We start from the raw sequence: 17,581 nt of genomic DNA on the forward strand, positions 1-17,581 counted from the left end.
TTTTCCAAGGCTCGTCCACGTGGAATTACATGTGCGTCATTTTGGGAGTATAAAACAAAAAAATACCAGAACAATGTAATGGGATACTGCCCAGAAGGTGAAGCCAATGTTTGCGTGGCTGTCGCTCAACTTCCCTTAGCTGACGTCATGTTGTTGTGACTCATGACACGCGAAATATTCAGATGTTATGTTGGATTGTTGTCAAAGCTCACTTCTGGTCACGTGACAACGACGGGTCGTTGATATCATCATTTTTAAAAAGTAGCGGATTGCCAGTCCATACAAAAATGAGGAGCCGGCGTTTTCAGATTTTCCCACTATGGAAGCAGTTTTCAAAAAATACCATTTCAGGGCACCCAGAATGCTATTTCACTCTGGATGAGAGGCTGAAACGCTAAAATAGTTTACAATGATCCCAGAAAGTGAGAACGTTATCAAGCAAACCGTAACAGGACTTTAATTTGTGTGATCATTTCTTTTTCCTTTTTTTCTTGCCTTAACACACACACGCACACACAAGACACACGCACTGCTGCTGCAGAGCTGTGGGAAATTCTTGTTCTTCCGAGTAGCTCTCATGGTTTGTGTTGCCTCAAGCAAGATCACTAAAGAACATAAAAGGAGAAAAGAAATAGAGAAAAGACAGGCGGGGAAAATCCACAATGTCAAGTCTGCAGCTGAGCCTTTTGCTCAGATGTCACTGAGCAAACTGCAACAAGTCACACCAAGGTGTGTGTATAAGTCAAAAAGCGTGTGTGGGTGTAAGCAGGGGAGACTGAGTGTAAAGGAGTTCAATGGTACAATTGTGTGTGCTGGCCTGCTTCCCGAAAACCCATCTGCATCCCACAAACACGAGCACAGAAAGTTGCACACACATTCCCGTACAGGCACACATATAATTGTCAGCCTAAAACGAGAGTGTGCAAAAAAAAAAACACAAAAATGCAGCAACTGACCTTCAGCTTCAAGTTTTAAGGTTTACAGAAGCTGAAACAAAAGTGGTCAAGATCAAGTAAAAGGTCATTTGAAAAGGTTACATGTCACAACAACTCTGTGCCTTTATTTTATAATTATTGTTTACGTTAACAAGAAGTAATGTGTCCAGAAAACATCTAAAGTGATGCCTCTTCTGCCGAGAAATATTTATTTTTAAATATCTGTATGGTTTGCTGCCATTATTGTGCCAAAATGAGACCACCAAGCACCAGAGGATGTTCAGCAACAGTTGATTTGATTGTAGTTGTAGTTCATATATTTCATCATAACAGTGGCTAAATTCATGAAATTAGTCTTTGTATTTTCACTGTATTGCAGGTCTTAGATTGGGTGACAATGGTAAAAAAAAAAAAAATGGAATAACAAAAACAAATCATGCCTTGTGTTATATGTTCTTGTAATAAACAGATGCCAAAAAAGAAGACAATGTTGGAGGTCCTCCATTGTTAATCTTGTTTACAGTGTTGCAATCCTCTTTATTGTTGAATTTGTGGGTTTAATAATATCAAAACTCTCACTTAAAGGGATAGTTTGGATTTTTTGACATGAGGCTGTATGATATCACCATCAGCATTGTAGTCCAATAATAGAGACTTACCCCCCCACTTGGTCTCCTAAATCCAGTTCTGGTCAGATTTTCGTGATGAAGAACGTAGTTCCGCTTAGTTGCTGGGGACAATTAAGTATAGAGTTTGGCTTCTCAAAACAATATGCGTTCAAAAGATTAATACATTTGCATCACAAAAATGCCTTCTCCAAAAAAAAAAAAAAAATCACTTCACAAAACACTTGGCGTTATATATTTGTCTCCCGCCGTATTCCTGCGCACTCTCGCCTGTGCATTCATGTGTATGTGACAAAGACGGTCGCATCTACTTCCGCGACGGAGCACCACGGCCATCTTGTTTATGTATGTGTTCCACACGGAAGAAGATGCGTGGATCTTCGTCACATTCACATGAACGCACAGGCGACCATGTGCAAGGATACAGCAGGAGACGGATATAACGCCAAGCGTTTTGTGAGGTTTTGAGTTTTTTGAGAAGGCATTTTTGTGATGCAAATGTTTTTATCTTTTCAAGGCATGTTGTTTTGAGAAGCCAAACGCTTTACTTAATTGTCCCCAGCAACTAAGCGGAACTACGTTCTTCATCACAGAAATCTGACCAGAACTGGACTTAGGAGACCAAGTGGGGGGTAAGTCGCTGTTAAGACCACAATGCTGATGGGATGTCATGTAAAAAAAATACGAACTATCCCTTTAATACTCCCCCCCTCATATTGATATTGTTGAAAAAAATTGCCGTTAAACACAAAAATAAACGTGATGACCAACCATCAGCTCAACGGCCTCCTAGTGTGTCCATGGTGGCTGAAAGAAAGACCTCCATTGATGTCATCTACTCTTGTACTGCTGCAGGAAATCATTCACACACGCTGGTCTTTTTCATGTTTACTGAGTGGAATCAAACAAATGGACCGTCAGAGGGAGGACATGAAAGAGCATCAAAATGAGAAGATTAAAAGGATAGGTTTGGTTCAGTTCTGTTTCTATTGTGAAAGGGTCCAAACATAACCAAACCATCCCATCCCATCCCATTTCTGAGCTTCCTTTTTGTTGGGATACGGAAGTGGTAAGGTGAATGGATGAGGTATTTTTTATTTTTATTTTTTTAATGGATGGATGGATGGGATACTGCCCAGAAGGTGAAGCCAATGTTTGCGTTGCTCAACTTCCATAGCTTATGTCATGTTGTTGTTCTTTAGACCACAAAGTACTTTGAGAGTGAATCTAGTTGGCACAATTAAAAGGGCCCATATGTTATGATTTTTCAACATTTTAAATAAGGGTTATAAGTCCCTTAGTATATTCCAGCCTTGATGCCAGAATTAGACATTTTAATAGTTTTTTGTAGGCCCTACTGGGAACACAGTCTGTAGCTTTAACGCTAATGAATTTTGTTTGTCCATCCCTGTGTCAGACTGTGTGTCTCCAAGAAGCACGATTGTGCACTTTATCCACTTTTTACATACTGTATACACTGTACCTCTGCACTTGACCAATGTATAAGCTGCTGTATATCACACACAACGTAACATTAAGGTGTAGGACAGGAGGACACACGTTAGCAACAATAGCACAGCAATGTGAGTTAGTGTATTACATTCACATTTTAACAACGTATTGGCTGAAGAAAAATAAAAGGACCAAACTAATAGCTCCCATGTCTGTAGCTGACTGGTGAACAGGCTTTATTATAGGATATGTAGTGAAGCCTGTTTTGTTTTGTTGTTTTACAAATCTGTCCTCTGTTTAGTTGTGGGCATATACCAGGACAGGCTCATTTCCAAGGTATCATGTCCAAGAGGAAAGAGGTTTTTCCTTCACTATGTCATAAAAACCTTCAACTTCAAAATGCGACTGTTGGAGCGCTTTTTCTCTGAGGAAATGAAACAAGTAGTCTTTTTCTCTCGTTTGCTGCTCATAAACAGCGTGAGGGGAGACACATTACTGCTATAGCATTACAAAAGGTCCTTTATGCACAATAGGGGACCTATAGGCAACTTAGTTATTATCAATCATAGATTATTATGCCCATTCCTATAATGTACACAACTGAACTGAACTGAACTTGAATGCTTGACGGAAAATGAGCTGATGTCCGACAAAAAAAATGCCAACGGAACATTTCAGTTTCTTCTGGTTAATCAGCTGACCAAAATTCTTTGCTGGTCTTTGAGAATCTATTAGCAAAAAATATCTACTGGCCCAGTTCCAATCCAATTCCCACAGGAAAATGCTGGAACTCACAAAGGGGGAATGCCAGGAGCAATGCTGAGGTGGAAGACATGAGTGCTGCTGAATCATCCGTGTGTGTGTGTGTGTGTGTGTGTGTGTGTGTGTTCTGAGAGAACACTGGATGCTGCCGGGTTGATGTGGGCGGGGTCTTAAAATACCTAACTGGACTGTACGCACTCTTTCATCAATCACAAGCTTCCTCTCTTCACTTCACCCAACAGCCTCCTCCTTCCTCTCTGCTTTCTTTGATGTTCCCTTCCTTCCTCATCCTCCTCTCAGTGAACAATAAATGACTGTTCCCTCCTAGACCACACTGCTGCTCTGTGATTACGCCCACTTAAAAAGAAAAGTATCTCCTGGGTGTGAGACAATCTGCATATTGAAAAGTCATCCCACAGAATGACAGTGACTTCTGTTAATATAAACGAGAAAACAATGCAACGACTTTGTATGGAAGAGTAAATTTATTGCAAGGCGCCCAGAGCAAAGATGAGGTCATAAATGTTACAGTGGTGATGGGTACTAAAATCACAAAACAGCATGTGCACATATCTCGAGTGTGTTTCCAGACAGTTTGGTTGGTCTATAAATATTTCCTTTTGCCATTTAAGGAGAAGAGTTTTCTGTCAGACAGCAGTGAGAGGTGTGTTTTTGTGGTTGTTAGTGGTGCACCAAGATAGTCACAGATGCATGTGTATGTACGTAGTTGTGTGTATGTGTGCCCTGCATAAACAATGTTTGTCAGCCCAGACACGAAATATGCACATATAACCTTTAGAACCTTTGCATTGTTCCTTAATATACGTCACTTCAAATTAAATTAAAACACATGTGCACAGGCCTGATTGCTACCACTGGTTTGCTTTAAAGCATGTCGACAAACCTCCGACAAGACAAAAGCATCTGTCTTACAGCAAAGCCAGAGCAACATTTCACTACATTACTACAATAATATAAGCCTGCTGGCTGTGATCAACCGCTCCTACTACAGCATAAATCATCTACAGTATGTAATACCACAGATATGAAGTAGACTGATGTAGTTCCTTAAAAGTCCCGCCTAATATTTAGTTCCTCATCCAGTCTCAAAGTGCCCCATTGACCAGAACATTCACTACGTTTACATGCAGTCGATATTCAGGTTAAGGTCAACATTCCGGTTTCTGAAACATTCAGAATAACCCGTTTACATGCGTGACGTGGAAAAAAAAAACTCAACAGAAAATGTCTCGACGCGCAGAGAACGTCATGACGCAATGCGCGTTATTTCCGCTTCATTTCTTATTTTAAAGACAATATATTTTATACATCTTTTCATTATCAGTGAAATAACAACAGGTAGCTTGCAATTAAAAAAAAAAAAAAACATTTCTTAGCTGTTCAACAGTTGTTTGATGACCGTTTCTCTGATCACCAAATGAGCATCATAACACCTCTGTTGTTTGCTATCATTGCAACATGTTTTCCGGTGGATCTTGTGTGAGTGACAGGAAGAAAAGCTTTGGCTCCGTTGGAGGAATGTTGTCTGGCCCCACCTGCCGGTTTGCATATATACATTTGTAGAGTGCAAGCTCTAACATAAGACAACCTGTCTTTTTCAGACTTTTACCAGGGAAAAAAGTGTCTTGTTTTCGGCTACAGTTATATATTTATTTGATATAGCTCTTGTATTGAGTTTATTTAATAGTGCAGCAGTGTTTCCCATACATTCATATATTTGTGGCAGCCGGTCACTAATTAATTTTGACCACCACAGATCTATTTGAAACCTCTTACTTTGAAACTGTCTCCGGTTTACGTGTGTGTAGCATCGGTAATGCTGTTCTCTCTGCCACTTTCTACAATCTATCGGCGCAGAAGTCATTTTCTAACGCTTTAAAGGATATTTGAAGTTTTAATGCTTTCTCCTAAGTGTGTCATGTTTTCTTGATGTTCTGATATCATTATAGCCGGAATGACAATTGTTTAATATGTGTTTATTTAGAAAATAACATCCGACTGCTAAACAAATGAGCTCTTATGGCTAACCTACACATAACCTAATTTAATACTATACTAGTCTAATTGACACTTTTATATGAAAGTATATTTGCTGTCATTGTTTGTATTAATATTCAGTTTATATGCATATAAGCTGGAGACAGTTATTTTTATTTTAACCAAAGTAATGCAAAGTAATGCATTTTAAGACAAATTTCTGTGATGTTTCTGTCTTCCTCCACATTCTAAAAGGATGTCCTGTATATTCCAGAAGAGTAAATTACTTGTAGATGTGAATATGAGTGCGAATGGTTATCCTTTTATTTTCTGGGGATATTGAAGATACATAATTTGTTAAATTGACCCAAACAACAAAACAGCAGGTCAAAGAGTCAGCCACTGGCAAGTTGTGATTGGTTGATGTCTGGTCTGCAGCCCCCAAACACACGTGGCACTCCAGACAAGAGCCCAGCTTGTAATGTGTTAAATTCACCAACATGTTCAACAGGCAAGCAGCAGATGTAAGACATCTAATGAGGGCTAATTACACACTCTTCCACTGTAACTTGGCTGAGGGAAGATGTTTCTCTAATGGTCCACAGGCCCTTTGAAACAAATTGCTACTCTCATACTGAGCTCTGTGGGGGTAGCATTCCACTCTTTTTGTTGAGTTATGACCTATATAGTTGTGGTCAGAGGTCAGTTTGCATTTGCTCATGCACAGGAATGCAATTGATAGTACTGCGTTGTCCATGATGTCTTTGAATTGGTTTTTGGTCAGTCCAATGAGTCACACTAGCGCTTTGTATGCTGGCACTAAGAAGGTACCAGATGTACTCAATCGTCAACAAGAAGTAACAGGACAGCTAAGACTGTGAGCACGACTCAAATGATCTAAGTGGATTTTTGAAAATTTTCCGCACATGAGAATTTTGAAATAATACATTTAGACTTGTGTGAATAAACGTTTCGCAATTCTGTCAAATGGAAACAGAGTGTACATAAACTTCTGACTAAACAAAACATGCCTTGCGTTCTAAGAGAGAGGAACATTACCAAGTTATGATGCCTGGTCCCGTGTAATATCAGCAGCATGCAAAAAATCCTGGTTCGACACAACTTTTTTTTCATTTAAGAAAGAATTTAAAAATGGCCTCGACAAATATTCCGACCGAAAGTTAAACCCAACTGCCAGAATAATTTTTTAGAAAGATGATAATGTGGCTTTCTTTTTATAGCCAGTCGTCCCTCGTTTTCCGTGAAGTAGGATTCAATATTTAATTGAATATTTTCGTACTTAGAGCATAGAAAACTTGTTAAAAATGTTTTTTAACATTATTAGAGCCCTGTAGACATGAAATAACACCCCTATAGTCACCTTCATACTCGTATTACCCAATATAGTAGACATAATTACCAATAATACAAACATAATAACTCACCGTTAGCGTTGGGAAAGTTCCTTGTTGTCGTATCTCGAATGTAATGTGGGTCGTCGATGGCATGGCATTTAAAAAAGATAGACATCACTCTTATCCTCCATCTGCCATACACAGACGTACACTCCAACAATACTGCTAGCTTTTTTTTTTTTTTTAACCAGAAAAACCAGAAAAAAGGTGAGACATCTCAGTAAGCTGAACCACAAATGGCCAAGCTACGAGGCCAAACAGAATACAGATTCTAAGTGGTGCCACTTTGTCTCAGCCTCACAGTAGAAGACTTCCAAAACGTCAGTTTTATCTCACGGTGCACATGCATTTTAATGAATCAGCCAGCTGGTACAAGCCACACACACTGCACTGCCTGCTGGACGTCAGGATTCTTGTTGTTGCACACTGTTGGGTCAGGCATTAACATGTAAAGAGGAATGAGGGGTGATGAACGATGACACAAGGACAACAGTAAGGTTGACAGGTAAGATGGGAAATAATAAAGTTGACGAATAGCAGAATTTTATTCATCCCCCGTTATGCAAAATTGACTTTTAAATGATGTTCTAAACAGGATGTGAGTTGCAAGTTTGATCATTGTGGGACCTCCTAAAATCATTATTCTGGAAAGTGGATGCTTCCATTGATGGCATTGTGATGTGAAATCACAGAGAACCTACTTCAAACATGGAAACAAACCATTTCAACCTAGCACAGTTACAGTGTTAGTGTTTAGTTATTCTTAGCCAGTCTTCAGGGTCCGACAGATCACATCACGACTCCACCCCCGCTGAGCTGGGAGAAAAGATAAAACAAGCCTACCTTTTAAGGTAGAAAAGACAGGGCTTTATTAAAAAAAAAATAAAAATAAAAATAAATAAATAAATAAATAAAAAGGCATAGAACTTCCTGGGCCAAAAGCTTCATATATTCTGTTACTCTTTATACAAGTAAAACAACCTTCTTCCAATGTATGTGTAAATAGGCTCCCTAGGTGACTGACCACATCCCTGACCTGCTTCAGAGGAACCAGCTAAAACAACAAAAGCAGAACAGAGTCGACTGATAGCAACAGGGCGGAGAAGGAATCGGGAGAGAAGGACGGTTTAAAACGAGTGTGTGCATATTGCAGAAAAGCATCCCATGTCAGATTCAAATAATCATCACTACTTTGTGGCGTTACTGTCAAAACTAAAAGCAGCACACCCAAAATCTGAAACCTCCGGACTGAAAAGCCATGCAGATAACAGGCAAGATGCTAGAAAGCAACAATGTCACATTCAGGCAGAAAACAAGGTTTTTACAACTTTCTCATGCTGTTGAATGGCCGGGTTACTGTGGATTATTTTGCATTCCAAAAAACTGGGAAAACTTCTATGCCCATACTAAACGACTATAAAACTATTAGCAATATTTATCTAAATTTATTGGTAAAACAAAAACTGTCGCTCTATCATCTCTCCATATCAAGTTATTCAGTATATGTTCCAGAGCGTACCATCTGATTGATGAATAGGCCTGTCACGATAACACATTTTGCTGGACGATTATTGCCCTACAAATGATGCCGCAACGATATTCAACATTACTTTGAGACAATTTTTTCATAAAAAAAAACAGCCTCCTTTAGCAAAAATTGCACTTAAATAAAAATCGCAACCAAAAACAAAAAAAATAGACCCTGTCTCTGTTTAGAAAAAAACACACAAATTAAAAGCACACACAGCAATAAAAACAAACAAAATGGAGTATCAAGTCTCTGTAAACAAAATTGCACTTTATATTCCTTAAAAATGAACATTCGGTATTGTTCCTTAACAGAAATGCTTAACACGTAGTGAACGACACTGTGAGTTTGCACCATTTTGCGCTGTTTTATTTATATTTACTTTGCAGACCAAACGCCTCAGTAAGCATTGACTGTCTGAACGAAGACTCTGCTGAACCTGGAGTGGCAGTTTTTTTTCTAGTTGGGAAAACTGGACAGGATGGTTGTGTTTGAGGTGCGCATGCAAGTTAGTCTTCCCCTTCGCCACTTTCCAACAAATGCGACATATCGGCTCGTCAGTGTTCATGGGCTCACCTTGTTAATTCTGTTTAAAACCGAAATATTCCCACACACGCATTGGCCTTAGAAACTTTCGTGCCTTCATTCGTATTTGCGTTTGCTCACTTGCAGGTTGCCGCCCCGCCCACTGGGATAACGAGCCTAAATGACTGACAGAAGGGTTCACTCACGCCGTTCATTCCGCTAGAGAACCAACACGGCCAGGTGTTGCGATAGATACACAGAGTAAACCCTCTTGTCATCCTGCCTGTTTGGTAGAGAGACTGATATTGAGGCCAGTAAAATTATCGAGTTTGTTTATCGTGCGAATGATTTATCGTGACAGCCCTATTGATGAATAAATGGAAGAAAATGTCACAAAATCTCTCTGAACATCCATCAAGTCAATCTAGTATTCCAAGAGGTTTCCAACAGGATGCAGCAGGCTGATAAATCGGTTTACGGGGATCCCAATGACTTTTAAACTCCATTCATCCGATAAGTCAATCAAAACATCTGAAAGTGTGCCATAGTTTCTCCATATTTTTTGCCTCTTTTTAAGGCCGGGGAGCTGAGTCAGCACGTCTGCTTCCTGAAAGCATTTCAACATGCCATAAAAGACACACTTCACAAGGCAACTCTTCACTGACAGCGATTATGCACTACTGTATACTCTTTGGACTTTGAACTTTGTTACAAGTGTGCACGAGAGAGACGGCGATATTGTAATGATAATATATGGCATAATGTGAGAACATATCAAAAGAGTATGTTTAAACTCAAGAGTATAAACATTGTAATTGGAATGTCATTTAAATAAAAATAAACAACATAAAGACCAAAACACTTCAATGAAAATAAAATGGGACAGTCTTAGCAAAAATGGCACTTGAGGATCACACACAATAAAAATAAATAAAATCCAAAATCACACTATTTCTGAATCAGTATCTCCTTCATTGTTGTCTGAATATTGACAAAACAAAAAAATAACTCAAAAATACTCTTGAAGTTTTCCATTGTTTGTCAATGCAGACGCCGGCTCATTTGAATATACACTTCGTTCCTTCTCTTTTCGCAAAGCTGTGTAGAATACGCCGTTTCCATTTAATGAGGTGTAACAATTCGTTGGAGTTTGGTCAAAGTACATGTTTTGGATGAAGCAAAATGCGTTTGGTGCACAATGAGATGTTACACTTTGGGAATCACGGCAACTGAAATGAAAGTTCCATCGTTTTGTATCATTTATTTCATTGTCACACTTTTTCATGTCACACAATGGTCAATCCCGGGACAATAGAGGTCCCGGGATTGACCCCTGGGAAACCCCACAGGTCATAGCCATTTGGTCTGAAACAAAGTTACAAATTCCAAACAAGTAGTTCCTGTCCTCCAGATAGGACTTGAACCAGTTCAGAGCCGTTTTCAACTTTATAGGTTCCCCTGTATTCTGTATGGTAAAATATGTATGATGTACTCCACAGTCATCCACACTGAGGGTTGCAACATAATGTAATAACCTCAATGCCACATACTGTAGCTGTGCATACATCTACTAGGAAAATTAGGAGGAGAATGAGGTGGGTTGGCTGCATGAACCGCAGTCATCTCAGTGCACAACGGGACAAGCCTCAATGCATGTAAATACACACACTGCTGATCCAGGCTCTTTTATGAAGCTATTGCAAATCGGTCCACGTCAGTATGTGTTGCAATGTCTCAGCCTCCTAGTAGAATGCTAATCCTGCCATTTGCCCTTCAGCTGGCGTTAAGACTGCAAAAAGACAACAGTGTGCATTTTTTGCTGTCAACACTCTAAAAACACCCAGCGGTAAGAGTGCATTATCTCAATTAAAACATTATCACACTTTGCTCGCTGTGAGTGGAAGCCAACAACACTAGGGATGGCGGAAATTAGATGAGTAACGCTTGTCATTTGAATGTCCTTAACACTGCAAAGGACAGCCTGCACTCTCAGATGACTTTGACAAGGTGCAGAAAAGTTGGTTGGACTTAAAAACATGGCGTGATGAAGTCAGTTGCAGCAAACAAGACACTGTTATCTTGCTACTAACTTGTACTTGTGTTTCCCGCTATTTAGACAATAAGTCATTTTCAGTGGATAGTTAATCTATACTCCTATACAAGCTGCACATTGACTACTCTAAAGTACAGTCATCCCTCGCTACATGTCTGTTCAAACATTAATAAATGATAGCTGTTTTATGGTTGACTATGGCCTATTAGTAGTAAAAAAATATGCATATTTAAGCAAATTATAGGTATTTCTGGCCCAAATTAGGCATTTTCAAGCATACAAATACAGTATAAGCCATGAAGACTACAACTTGTGAATGTAGTATTCTACATTGGTCACTAAGTCTCAATAATTGTGAGACTACCACCGAAGCGCCAGACTTAACCACCAGCTTTTATTTCAGGCTTAATTTAACAGGCACAGTAATAACAATAATAATCACAATAATAACAACATGGGTTACTGTTGCAGTCATAGCCCACAAAAAAAGCTAAAACTCAACTCTGAACCCCCGACATCACTTCGTGTCCACCATCGATTCTGCTCCCCTACAAGTTAAACTGTCTTAAATGGCTTAGTTTCTATTGATTATATATTCTATACTGGATAGTATGAGTGTAAAGCTGATTATATGGGTGTCATTTCATGTCTAGATGGCTCTAATCTAAAAAAAAACAAACATTTAGAATATGCTAAAGAGCTTTTCTATCCCATAACTATGAAAATATTTTCCCTCGGTTTACACCTTTTTTTGTGGGTGCATGGGGCACAAACACGCGCCTCTACAGTTACATTTGGGGTGCGCATGCATGTATGTGTGGATTGGACTGATAATGGATTCACCAATATAAACACATGCCGACTGGATTGCAATCGGTCATCCACAGCCATATTTCGCAAACACTCACAGTAGAAAGCAATAGAAACACTCCAAAATCGCCCACAATCTCAAAATAAAAACATGTAAGTTAAACTAATGCCAAGCTGGCAGAATCGCAGTCACTCATCTGCCCGCTCCATCCTGACCTTCATGACCGCCTTTTATTGATTCAGTGATAGCTCTGTTTAGTTAGCTGCCTGTACCGGTTGTGCTTGCAGGCTAAAATTCCAACCGTATTTTCTCATTACGATATTGAACTGCTGAAGATGTGTGTGCGTGTGTGTGTTGTGACTAACTCCAGAATGTCATAAGGGCTCCTGCGGTGATAAGCAGAGGCAAGCATCCACAAATATCTGTATTGATACTTGGCTATGGATGATGGTGATGATGATGTGGGAGTGTACGCAACTTTTATTAGCAATTAAGGCTTTGAAAACAAGCCATGGAGGCATTGAGGTCACTGCCTGTGACGGGCAACAGATGTAATGATAAAGCTGGGATTGAAACATTTACATGGACGTGTACAGGCAGGAATAAGAAAACAGACGTTTTGGTTACGCTCCCACCTCATGTGCCCATTGAAGCTTCAGTCACCACCAGCAAATTATCCTAACCACTGGGGCAACATAACAAATTCACTGCTTTGAAAATCCTTATCAACACATGAGAATGTGTGCATGAGTCACTGAGTGGGCGATTTGTTTTGCTGAGTCGTTCTAAACCCCCTTCTTTGCCTCAAAGTCAAAGAATTCATTCAATTTGTTCGGATTGTGAAACAAAATGTTCCCATCGGAAATAATGAATAGGAATAATCTCAAAACCTTTATGAACTGCACAGTTTTAAGTAACAGTCTTAACACATTCAAGTGTAAAAAATTGACAAAAAGTTCAAAACAAATAGAACAATAGGAGTTTTGTGACAAGTGTAAAATGAAGTTCTCCTCCTAACTCGCTTTGTTGAGGCTGCTCCATATTTTGGAATACGGGCTGCGACAGACACAAAAAGCCAAAGAAAAAGCTCAACATATGCAGGTAAGTCCGGTGATGCTCGCTGAACCGGGCTCTTGAGGGATAGACGGCGCTCTTGCATGATAAGCGGCAGTTCTGCAAATTCCACAATAAAAGCCAAAGAATAAGCTAAACATGTACCGAATTAATCCTCAAATCTAAAATCTCTCAAATTTGCAGAGGTCTCACATGATGTCATACGTGGCGGCAGTCCCAGAACAACACAAAAACAGTTGGAACTGTTGGATTTAGAGGTTCTGCTGCATTTGCACAGACCTATGTGACATATGTTTGCAACACCTCGTCTCAGGATGAAAAAAAATGAGTTACATCTTGGGTTTGCCAAACGTCTGCAGCGTTTGCTCAAACAGACGACATGAATGAAGTCTGTTTTTCCTTGTGTTGCTTAGCTTCCCTCTCACTGTGCTGATTAGTATGACAGTAGACTCAACAATGAGATGCCACGTTCTAAAGAGTTGGCAGAAAAAAAAACATGCTATGTCTAATATCATGCAATAAAAGGGGGGTATCCTGGAAAAGGGTTTGCAACCCTTAGCTTGTGTTCAAAGGGCAGGGTTTTGAACGATTCTTAGTCAGGATATCATCAAAATATGGCGATATAAAGCCAGGATTGCCTGTACTACAAGGGTGGCTCTCTTTTAAAGCAACTATATCACCATGGTAACTTAGCCTAAACTCAACCCGATCCCAACCAGGTTATGTACATACTTTCAGCCTAAAATAGGCTATAATAGCACCGCTGTCAATGTGTAACTCATTCGGAGGTGGCATCGCCATTAAGAACACGGCAGACCTGGGGGCAAGAATAATTCGGGCAGCAGTAAGGCAGGAGCGGCTTTTTTAAGATGGCACTAGTCCGCTAGCATTCCATGATGAAATTCTAATTATAAGAGATAGATTTTAAGCTGAGGGAATGCGCTACATTTCTCAGTTTTTGAACAAAGCATGAGGAATAAAATGCAATATCCATTGTTAATTTGGCCACCGTTAGAAGACGTACAGTATATGTCACAGCAGTCCTTTCTTGAGTACTCAGACCGTTAGTCTTCTATTACAATATTTGCTGGAGATCTAGTGGTCACCATGAGGTACAGCATTATATAATTCTGATTAGTAAAATATGAAAGCAATATAGACATATTTCAAAGATCAAGAAAGTTTCAAAGTAGAACAATATGACCTCAAACAGCCCCTTTTATATAAACATGCACTGAGCACAAAGCCGAAAACCGGACTTGACAAAGTAAGTTGATTTAACTCTGAGGAGTTTAGATTTTGTTGACCTGCATCATGTGCACAAAGCCCAGATATGTTGAGTCACTTTCGCAGTATAGGCCTCAGGTTTCCACTAAGTTCATGTCTTGTCATGGTATGGAATGATCAACACTGATCTGGCAAGTATTTACTCCAGCACAGTGTGCTATGCAGGGAGACTACAGCTGCGTCAGCTCGGTAAATGGTGTGACATAATCGCAGCGTGACATTAGCCAATAAATTCAACGAGAAGAACACGGCACTGTAAACAAAAGTCAATAATGGAAGACGTCTAGCATTTTGTGTTCTTCAATCATTTATATAACCATCATATTTCTCATGTTTTGACAATGGACAATGGAATTTTGTCTTTTTTTACTGCACGGTATGGATTTGGCTCTCTTCTCTGTTTACTTTTCCATTGGTAATATCACATCCTATGTAGGTACTTGTTAAATTCTTTTGGACTTAATCCAGCCTGAGAAAAGGCTGAGAAGATCGTAGAGGGCACTTTATCAATTCAACTCCAGTAGATTTTCTTGAGTTTTATTTCACACTTCCAACTATTTACAGGACCTTGCGTGTTAGGTTGATAACTTTTGAATCAAAGAAAGGTTGATAACCTTTGAATCAAAAAGGAATAGCATTGAAAGACAGCACTTTCAGCTTCATAATTGTCATAAGAATGGTCACACTCTGATGAATACACATACAGTCATGTGATGCTTATTTCTAACAATATATTCTCAAATTAGCCAAATTCGACAGAATTTGTCTCCTTACAGCGTCCAACATCCTGATACAGCGGTAAATAAAGGAGATTATCCTGTTGTTGTTGTCTGATTGTTTTCCTTTTAATATCTTTGATTCATGATCATGTGAGGGAACAATTTGTGGTCGTAGAGACTCCAACCAAACTAACTCTAGGACAGTGGCCATACTTTTAGGAGCATAAAGAGGATAGGAGCACAGGAAAAAGAACGTTCAGCAGCTGGACTAGAAATTCAAGATTCTTCACTCATCAGTAGTCGTGACAATTTGACAATATGGAGTGTAACGTGAGAAGGAAGTACCTGCTTCTAAGAGGGTCAAGTTCCAAAGTATATCCGGTGTTTACTATTAAACTGGTTTCATGGTTAGTAAACAACCACAACCCCATTCTAATACCACCTGCAAGCTTAAAAATAAAAATAAAATTTTTCTGCCACTTTGACCCCCCCTTAACCCATGAAACACACACATACATACACACTCTGCTATCAGCCTAATGGAAAAGTAAAAGGCCTAATGTGGCTGAACTCAGCGACGTAAACACAGAAAGACTGATAGGAGCAGACATGAGGCAGGTGGAATAGACACAGAATGTTCTCACACACATACAGATGTAGTACTGTGCATACAACCACCCATGTTGACCACTTCATTCACACACACAGCAGGATGCACGGACCGGCTTGTATGAGCACACACATGCATGAAATCCAGCTTTGTTCCACACCTGAAGGATGTTTACCTTCCATTGGCAACATATCAGGTAGCACAACAAAATATTGGTCTCTTTTTTCCAGTACAGTCACAGCAGCTTGAGAAAAATAAAGAAAAACTTGTTTTTAACCTGATAAGATAACATCAGTTATGTCAAAGGAAAAATGAATTGATTTTTACTTACAAGAAACGAGTATACAGAGTCTGGGGTGAGTGGAAAACTCCACAAAATATGCTGCAGAAAATCTTTTTTTTTTTTTTTCTTTTCCTGAGGAGTACGGAAAGCCGCAGCTGTAATAATGTGTTCTCTGAGATAAGGCTCACTGTGTTACACTTTGAAAAACACTGGTTTGTACGTTTGCATCAGCTTCGAGATAAAGAAGCCACCCAGGATGCAGTTTGCAGGTTACTGGTTCAAGTGGGAAACCTCTAATTGCCCCTAATGAGCAGATTAGCATATTGCATGACAACTTCCACCTGTTCACAGAGCTCCAGACTGCAACGCGCATGTGCGACCAGATGAAAGCACGTGTTCTGTATTGAGTTGACAAGGGACGTCCCTTAGTACGGTCAGAATGAAAAATGTCTGTGAAATGTGCAGTCAATTGATGACAGCTTGTCACAGTCTAAGCCTATCGGCGCCAGCCTGTGTGATCGCTCACGTTTGACTCGCACTGAAGTTCGTCTCCTCTACTATCTACATTTACACATTTTGCCTGGCTCCACTGTCTTTCTGGTGGCAGCTGGCAGGCTGGCTATCTATAGCTATAGTAATAATGCTGGAAATTGGCTACACATGCGCTATCATAAACCTGGACATTCAAGTTGTACTCTTTCTATATTCAGAAGGACAGATTTTAAGAAAGATTTTTAAATTATTTCATTTTGTTGATTGTGTTTTTTCTAACAAAAAAATATATATTATTAAACAATTGACTTCCCATGCATTAGTATTACTCTAAAACAAGCATCAAGTTAAATTCAGGTTTGTGTCAAATAGTACATTTCTTTCACACAATTAAAGACAAAACAAAAACAGGTTGGTCAGGTTGGTTGGCCCTGCCAACAAGGTGTCCCTTATTTATTTTTCCAGAAATTTGCAACCTTATCAGTTAATTTGCAGATTTTATTTTAATATTGAATATTTTTTGTTGCTGACAAACATGTGCTCCACACTTCAGCACAGTAGTTGACAGTAACACGCAAATAAGCTAGTCGGCCAAACCACATTAACTCCTAAAGAGGAAGATCAAAGAAAGAAAGAGGGGGGTATTGGCGCTATAATGTATATGAGATACCACCATTGAAGCCTTCCAGAAGCTATGGACAGAAACAGGGTGGATAAAGAAAGACAGTTGTCATTTATTATTTGAGTATCTATCAATAATACAGTGAAAATAAAAGGAAATTTGAATATTTACTTTGCAAGTCTGTTTCGGTGTGCACCCCTAAATTTTATGCTTGCGCCCCTTATGTAAAATTTTGCATAAGGGGTCACTGTGCTCCTAGTAAACAAAAAAAAGTCTGGAGCCCAGGTTCATGTCCAAATGAAAGGATGGTTACATCAGTGTAGCCTGGATGAGGTTCACAAAATGCTGTTCTTGTTGGCACTATTGATTAGACTTTATGGTGAGTTCAA

At 39.4% G+C, this 17,581-nt stretch overlaps 1 protein-coding gene across 1 annotated transcript in view; it reads right to left on the reverse strand.

Moving 5' to 3' along the window:
• galnt2 (UDP-N-acetyl-alpha-D-galactosamine:polypeptide N-acetylgalactosaminyltransferase 2) overlaps positions 1-17,581 on the reverse strand; it is a 66,124-nt gene that overhangs the window by 47,348 nt on the left and 1,195 nt on the right. The gene's annotated exons all lie outside the window — the stretch shown is intronic.

This window comes from Dunckerocampus dactyliophorus, chromosome 3, assembly GCF_027744805.1.
Source record: "Dunckerocampus dactyliophorus isolate RoL2022-P2 chromosome 3, RoL_Ddac_1.1, whole genome shotgun sequence".
NCBI classification, from domain to species: domain Eukaryota; kingdom Metazoa; phylum Chordata; class Actinopteri; order Syngnathiformes; family Syngnathidae; genus Dunckerocampus; species Dunckerocampus dactyliophorus.